The sequence below is a fragment of the Tenrec ecaudatus genome, unplaced genomic scaffold (genome assembly GCF_050624435.1).
Source record: "Tenrec ecaudatus isolate mTenEca1 unplaced genomic scaffold, mTenEca1.hap1 Scaffold_257, whole genome shotgun sequence".
Lineage (NCBI taxonomy): Eukaryota > Metazoa > Chordata > Mammalia > Afrosoricida > Tenrecidae > Tenrec > Tenrec ecaudatus.
Window position 1 is genome coordinate 509,733 of NW_027458748.1, and position 8,388 is coordinate 518,120.

The following is an 8,388-nucleotide window of genomic DNA, read 5'->3' on the forward strand; positions in this document are numbered from 1 at the left end:
GCATTAGCTAAGAATGCCTCCCTACAGCAACTTAGAGGAATCTACCTAGGGTCTAATCTGCCTTCAGCTGGACTAAACCAAGGATGGCTACATTATGTTGATTTACTAATCATGCTGAAGTAATTACAGGGGATTGTGATTTAACTGCTTTATTTCCCAGCTCACTCTCAGGACCCAGTGAGGCAGATAATTCAAGGTGCTGAAATTGGGGTGGATCGATCTCAGATCAGGCTGTGCTGTGTGGAAAGCCAGTGGATCATCCGTGCTTGAATGTTTTGTGTGTCCTAAAGGTAAGAGACCCTGGAACCTGAGCAGGGGGATCTATATTATGACAGGTATCCTCAGCCAGTAGACCTGTAAGACAGGCTCAGGGAGGAACAATGCGTTTGCCTCTGTAAGTCCCTGGGGTTGAACTCAAAGGTATTAATGTCCAGGCCAGCATCAGAGAGAGCTTAGGCCGCTGTTGTTATCAGGAGTAACTCTTCGAGGACTTAGGTCTTCAGAAGTGAAGAGCCCAGTGTGCTGTGAGTGGGGGTTCCTGGCACTGGACATACAGGGTGCCCCTGGAATTGATGCCTTTCCAGCTTGGGGGTGAAGATAGAGTTCCTACTTGCAGTATGTCTTGTGAGCTTAAGATGTTAGCTGACAAGACTCTCAAAGAGACATGGACCCAAATATTTTAGAGTTGCCAGCTCTCACTATTAAAGGGGGTGTGCAAATTCTTCCTCTGAGTCTTTTTACCTAGGGCTGAGAGAAAGGCCAAGATCAATTTTGAAAAGTGGAGTCATGGATTCCAATGTAAGCTCCTTAATTTGCTACCTCCTCCATCTCTGGTGACATGCATGTCCCCTGGGAATGAGGGGAACAAGGGGGTCGATGACAGAATAACCAGTAATTAATTTGTTTTATTTAATGTGAGTTTCACCCTATGTCCGGGGATAAACCAGGTTAAATGGTGATCTACAAATTAGTGAATAAGTGCTATTGCACCCTCAGCATCTTGCTTATTGGGTAACATCCCTACATATGTTAGAAAAGACTCCTTGAGACCAAGACGCAAAGATCAGAAATCAACAAGGGGCCCGTGATAGCCCTTGACCATGACGTTGTTTGTCATATTTAAACTCTATATAACTTCTTTATTTTTCTAAGTTCCTTGAACCAGATTCAAATGACTTAAAATTAACTGAAAATATTTTTGTGATTCTTAGGTTTGCCTGCCAACCTACTCAAGTTCTTATTGCTTGCGTAAAATCTGAGAGAGAAAATAGCTCCACACACATAATTAGCAAGATGAGTTTTTGATGGATTAGATTTGGGGTTCTGTTTAGGCTTGTAAGTGTATTAGACTCAGAGTCTGTATTTAAGACTAGAACCTATATCCTGGGATTAATCAGTGTTCCAGGTTCAAGAACAATTGCGGAGGAATAGAAATAGGAATTAAGTGTCGTGAGTCAGATGTTCGTGGACATATTAAAGGGCTTTATGTTTTGAAGGTTTAATGCCTAACATATTGTATTTGGAGTTGATTAGAGGCTTATGTGTTAAGGTATAAGGATGTAGAGCTAAGGTTTTAAGATTCTTATTTTCGGAGTTGGGTTTCTCAATTTGAGATTTAGGGTCATTAAGTTAGGTTTAAGGTTATAAAATAAAGTTTACCCTGTTACCTGATTTAAAAACTGGGATAAATGCATTATAGGTTAAGAGAGTATGGTGGTCGGATTGGTTAAGCATGTTAAGACTATTGTGGGTATCAGGATATGCTCAGGGTGTTAGTAGAAGTTCTGGTGGTAAGGGGCTTTTTCATGTACTTAGGGGGGTCAGTGCTTTAGGAAGTTGTTAGTAAGGAAGTTCAGCATGTTAATGTGTAAGGGTTAATGGTTTGGCAGTTGGAGATTAGCAATTAATGGTTAGAGTGTTCAATGCCAAACATTATTTTTGTGTGTTGAAATGTAGCCTACAACTTTAAAAATATTTAATAGCTGTAGCATTTATGGTATATTTGGAATCTGTTACGTAAAGTATCATTAATTTATGATGATTCGAGGAATTACTATTTCTTCTCTTTGGAAGCCTCTTTTCTTCCTTTTAAAAAGTATTCCTTTTATGATTGGTCCATCTAGAAAATACTATAGAATTTTTAATACGGTATTGAAAGTGGAAATGTATGTTTGTCCTGCTTCTTAAGTGGGGTGTTTTTTTAATGAATATGTTAGCACATCGAACTATACCTGTTTCATGTCACAGTTGTAGTTTTTTTTACATGAAAAGCCTTTGACATTTTAAAACTAAAGTATTTTATTGGGGCTCTTACAGCTCCTATTACAATCCACACATCAATTATAACTTGTACAATTGTATATACATTGCCATCATCATTTTCAAAATATTTTCGTTCTACTTGAGCCCTTGGTATCAGCTCCTCTTTTTTTCCCTCCCTCCACCACCTTTCTTCCCTCGTGACCACTTGATGAATTTTAAATTATTATTGTTTTCATATCTTACACAATCTGCTATTTTCCTTCACCCACTTCCTGTTGTTCATTCCCCTGGGGGAATGTTATAAGATGATCTTTGCAATCGGTTCCCCTTTCTCCCCCTTGTGGCCCCATCTTTCCCCTACCTTCATGGTATCATTACGCCCATTATTGTTCTTAGGGGTTTATCTCTCCTGGATTCCATGTACTATGTTGAGAGCTTTTATCTGTACCAGTGTACATACTCTGGTCTAGCCAAATTTGTAATGTAAAACTGGGGTCATCATAGTGAGGTGGAGCAAGCTTTAAAAAGCGGAAGGAATGTTATATGTTCCATAGGTGCTATACTGTACCCTGGGTGGCTCATCCTTTCCTTGTGACCCTTCTGTGAGAGGATGTTCAATTGTTTACAGATGGACTTTGGGTCGCCAATCTGACACCCTTTGTTCCCATTGATATGATTTTTTGTTTGGGGTATTCTGATGCCCGATACCTGATCCCATGAACACCTTGTGGTCACACAGACTGGTGTGCTTCTTCCATGTGGGCATTGCTGCTTCTCAGATAGACGGCCTCTTGTTTAACTTCAAGCCTTTAAGATTCCAGTCTCTATATCTTTTGATAGCCAGGCATCACCAGCTTTCTTCACATTTGCTTATACACCCTTTTTGACTCAAGCAATTCTGCTGGGAAGATGAGAATCACAGAATGCCAGGTTATTAGCTTGCATTGAGGGAGGACTTGAGAAGAGGCCCAATGCCTTTGATTTTTAAATGTTCCTATTTTGTTTCTGTGCCTACTTAGACAGTTGACCCTCTTTTCTGTCAATGGGCTTATTACAGTGCTAATTTTCTCATGTAAAATGGGCTCTGGGACAAATTTCAATTCATCGTGGTATATAATCATTTTAATATGTTGTCTGAATCTGTTCCAAATATTTTAAAGAAATTTTAGTGTATATCCATTATCAGTATTGGGTTACAGTTTTCTTGCAGTATCATTATCTAACATTGGTGTCAGAGTATTTACTGGTCTGATAGAAAGTATTGGTTACCAAGGACTCAAGTAGAAAGAAAATGTTTTGAGAATGATGATGGCAACAACTGTACTAATGTGCTTGATACAGTGGATGTATATATGGATTGTGATAAGAGTTGTACGAACCCCCAATACAATGATTTTTTTAAAAAGAAAGTATTGAAGTAGTGGTAAGTGTCCTCTCACAACCATTGTTATATCTACACTCAATAACTTGAACTTAAACTACAAAACACTAAAGCGGTGTTTATTCATACCATCTCAGTACTCCGTATTAAGCTTTAATCTATGGTCTGTTTATGCTAGAAGTTTCTCCTGGGATTTTACTTCAATTCAATTGATTATAGCCCTTGCAAGCAACCTAAAACTCATTCAACTACCATTGATTCCAGGAACTGGCTGGACCCTCTGATCTTCCAGCTGACTCCTCATTCTAGAGGACTACATGATTTACACTCCCCTTGCCAGGAAAATAGTGACTAACACCTAATCATTGTGTGATGCCTGCAAAACAGAGCCCCAGTTTGGGAAAATACTCTGCCATATGACATGCTGTATGGATCTTAGAAAATGTCCTACAGCTCACCTCCAGAAGAATGTTATAAATCAATGAGGGGCAGCAATTTCTCAGTGAGTTTTGCATCACCTTTATTTTATTAGTTTTTTTTAAAATAAAAGAAACCCATTCTTTTTTTTTTTTAAGGAAAACTTGACTTGCTTTATTTAGCTTCCAATTTCTGGGAGGCTCAAGAATTAGGATAATTCTGGACAACAGAAGACAACAAGACTGTGCTTACAGAGCTCATTCTGCCATTCCTGTCTGTAGGACCACCGTTTAATTGTCGCCCTCCCTGTGACATGGTGTGCATGCACATCTGATAGTCAAAGTACAGTATACTCTACAACCAAGCACCACATTCTGTAACTCAACAAGCAAAGGGAGCACACGCAACGTCAGCATCTGGCAGTATTTTTTGGAGAGGAAAAAAGGTAACTAAAATGGGTTTAAATTAACACCATGAAATCACATCTAATATTTGATACTACATGATTCAATACAGCTATACAATTATACAAAATGTGTTGACATCAAAGAATACAACCAAAATTAAGATAGCAAACAGAACCTATATAATATTTTTTGTACAGGAAAATACTTTTGAAGTATGCATGTAACTGCCCATTCTTTTAAAGAAAATATACTACAAGCAAAGTTATCAACCTCCAGAAAAATCACACAGCATTACTAAGCATATCCCCCAAAAGTGTACAATATGCACACTTGGAGAATACAAAATTAAAAAAATTGTAAGCAACAGGTGAGATCCATATTTATAAAAATGTGAAAAGAAGTTCCGTTTTTAGTACTGTCATATAACGAATTGTCTTTTGATGCGAAGTTCATGAACTGTTCGCCTGCTGGGAGTACACTTTACAAAAACACTATTTTTTTTTGAAACGAGATTACGGAGCAAGATAGGGTATCTTAACAATGTCATCTTAATAAAGTTTGTGTTTTTAAAATGTTTACTACTTTATCAAAACATGTCCCTTAGGTATGTAGGATTCATTTTTAAAATTCTTTCCTGGAAACAATCTACAAAGGAGAGGCGCGTTGTCTGCCAGTCACTTCTGGAAAAGGCTTCTGGAGCTGAGAAGGAGCTACCTTCTCACGGTTTCTCACTGCTTGTTTTTGGCCTTAGCGTGTATTAAGATGTGAGATTTCAGGTCAGTAGACTCAGCAAACTTCTTGTTCACCTAGGGCCTGTCTCCCGTGTGGATCTGCACGTCTGTGCACAAATTGAAGTCCAGGGAAACCGCTTCCCACAGCCTTCAAACTTATACTGAAAGGGCTTGTCTCCAGTGCGAAGCAGTTGGTGTCGTTTAGCTTTGAGCTCTCGACAAAAGCCTTGCCGCACTCGGCACAGAGGTGGACGCAGGGCCGTGGGTGTCCAGGTGCCTCCTCCTGGCTGAGCTGTCCCTGAGCACCTTCGGGCATCCTTTGTGAGGGCAAGCTATTGTTCTCGGAGCATCATCTTCTTGAATTTTTCTTGGCTTCATTCTGGCAAATTCTGCCAGCTGTTTGGGGTCCAAGAGGTTGATGCCGGGGATCCCTCCGGGCGGGAGCATCTTTCCCATCATGTACTCCGATTAGTCAGGAGGGGAGTTCTCCCCAATGATCTGCTCCCCAGCCAGTCTCATGGTCAAGACCTTTTTTTCATCTGACGACCATAGGGTGACAGAGAACTGGTCCTCCAGCGACTTGATTGATCTGCACCTGCTCATGCTCCCACTTCTTGTTGCCCGCATCGCCCCTGCCGGTGCCGCTGCCCCACAAGAGCTGTCGCTACCGCTGCTCTTGCGGCCGATGTAGTCATCGTCGTCCTCTTCGCCAATGCTGGCCGGCGCTGGAACTGGGATCGGGATCTGGCCCTCGAAGCCTTCCTCGGCGCCGACCACCAACTCACGTGTCTGCACCAGGATCGCCTCCTGGTGGTGGTGCACCTGGCTCGGGTCCACGGTGACCGGCGGCTGTAGCGCGATCATGGACTGCTGCTGCTGGTGGTGGTAGCCGGTGTGCCCATGGCCGCTCCTGCCTCCGCGATCGTCCCAGTCCACGTCCTCCTCGCCCACCACCGTGGTCTCGATGGTCTCCACCTGGATGGTCTCCACCTCGATCTCACACAGCTCCACGATCTCGGCTGGCATCTCCGGGCTGTCCATGGCGCTGTAGAGGGTGTTGCCCGAGGCCATGGCTCCGGGCTCCGGGCTCCCGGCTGTATGAGGAGGCGTCCCGCAGCGGGGAAGGAAGGCAGAGGGAAGAACGCAGTGAGTGGGCAGGGCCCATTCCTTCTTTTAAACTAGAACTTAAATTCCAGTGAATGTCTCCTGAGCTTTTGTGCATTTGATGGCATGGAAATAACTTTTGTAAACATAACTATTTAGCATTTTGTGCACGCCTTGGGTGTTGATTAGTAATTTCTGAGGCTCTTGTTGTTGATAGTTCTGATGGTGTCCATTCTATCTTACAGGGACCTTATGCACAAGGGAATGAAACTTTGCCCACCCCTGCAGCATCCTCACAGTTTAGGATGAACCCATTGCTTCAGTCACTGTGTCAATCCATGTAGTCGAGGGATTCCTATTTGTCACTGCCCCTCTAATTTACCAAAAAAACCCCAAAAACATCCTTCTCCACGGACTGGTCACCTCTGACAACATGTCCAATGTATTTAATGTGAGCTCTCACTTCCTACCCTCTAACTAGCACCCTGACCTTACTTCTGCCAAAACAGATTTGTTTGCCTATTTGAATGCCCATGCACTATAATTCAACCACATTCATTCTTCTTATTTCTCCCTTATTCAATGTCCCACTTATATATGCATATGCGGTAATCGGCAATGCCATGGTTTGGGTCAGATAAACCTAGTCCTCAAAGTAACATCATTGTTTTTCAACACTCTAAAGAGGCTTTGTTAGGCAGATTTATCCAGTATAATGCATCTATTGAACTTATTATCACCTTTTAGTTCTTTTGTAATTTTCCATAAGCTGACAGTCTTTCCAGAAGAAGTTAATACTTAGTCAAGCTTAGATTAAGAATATTGATCAAGGAGGGAGCTGGAAGCCCACCTTCCTCTGAAACCAACCTGTCTCAGAGCCCTGAGCTGGAAGGCTGTCCCTAAGACCTAGAGGAATGATGACGTGGAGATTCCAGAAATGCATGGTGACTGGGCATAAGAGAGTCTAAAACAAATTGTGCATCTGTTTATTACCATGACTTGCAGATCAGTTTTAGAGGGGCCCTAAACCTTACCCTTTATCCTAGGACTGCAACCTCACACCCCTCTGCCTTCAGAAACACCCTGGGGGTTACAAAAGGGCTGTGCCAATGATGTCCAACTAGCCACTCAGACTAATGCTGCTCTCCTTTATCAAAGCACAGCCTCTCCCCACCACACTCATTTTGTTTTCCTCGCTCCAAGTTCCTGGTTAAGCATGTTTCACAAACTCCAGCCCAGACACTAGCTAATCCAGTCTCCCTAGAGGACCAAGACTATGGATGGGATATCCTAGAACCCAAGACAATAAGCCGTCTCCTTGTTTGTGTCGTTTTCCCTCTGTCAACATTACTTAGAGAGCTTGAAACCCATGCTCTAGTCCAAGATGACAGAATGGATGATAAGTCATCTCTTTCCTTAATCCATTTCATGTGCTTTTTAAAAAAGATCATTTTATTGGGGACTTGTAACAATCCACAATTCAATTGTATCAAGAATATTTGTACATATATTTCCATCATTCATTTCTAAACATTTACTTTCCATTGAGACCTTGGTATCAGCTCCTTTTATCCCCTCTCTTCCTCCCCCCCCACTCTTGTCACCCCTTGATAAATATTAAACTATTGTTATTTTTGTATCTTGCACTGACTGCTATCTCTCTTCCCCCATGTTTTGTGTGTTTATCCCCGGGGTGTGTGTGTGTGGTTATGTGTCTATCATTGTGATTGGCTCCCCCTTCCTCCCCTCCCCTCCCTGCCTTTCGCTTCCCCGACTGGTATCAATACTCCCATTCCTGTTCCTAGATTCGGTATGTTGTGAACTCTTATCTCTTTTCTGTACCTGTGCACATGCTCCAGTCTAGCCCACAGGGAAAGGCAGAATTGGAGTCATGATAGTGGGGTGTGAGGAAGCCTCAAGGAACCTAATAATATTTGTGTTTCCTCAGTGCTATCCTGCCCCCAGGTTGACTCATCCTTTCAGTGTGACCCTTCTGTAAGGGGATGTCCCATTGTTTACAGATAGAGGTGGCGTCTCTACTACAACCCCCCTCATTCTCAGCAATGTGTTGGGGGGTTTTGCTTGC

The 8,388-nt window shown here is 42.3% G+C and overlaps 1 pseudogene; it reads right to left on the reverse strand.

The window, feature by feature from the left end:
* Positions 1 to 5,195: 5,195 nt before the first annotated feature.
* On the reverse strand, positions 5,196 to 6,269 carry LOC142436401 (transcriptional repressor protein YY1 pseudogene; annotated as a pseudogene).
* Positions 6,270 to 8,388: the final 2,119 nt, after the last annotated feature.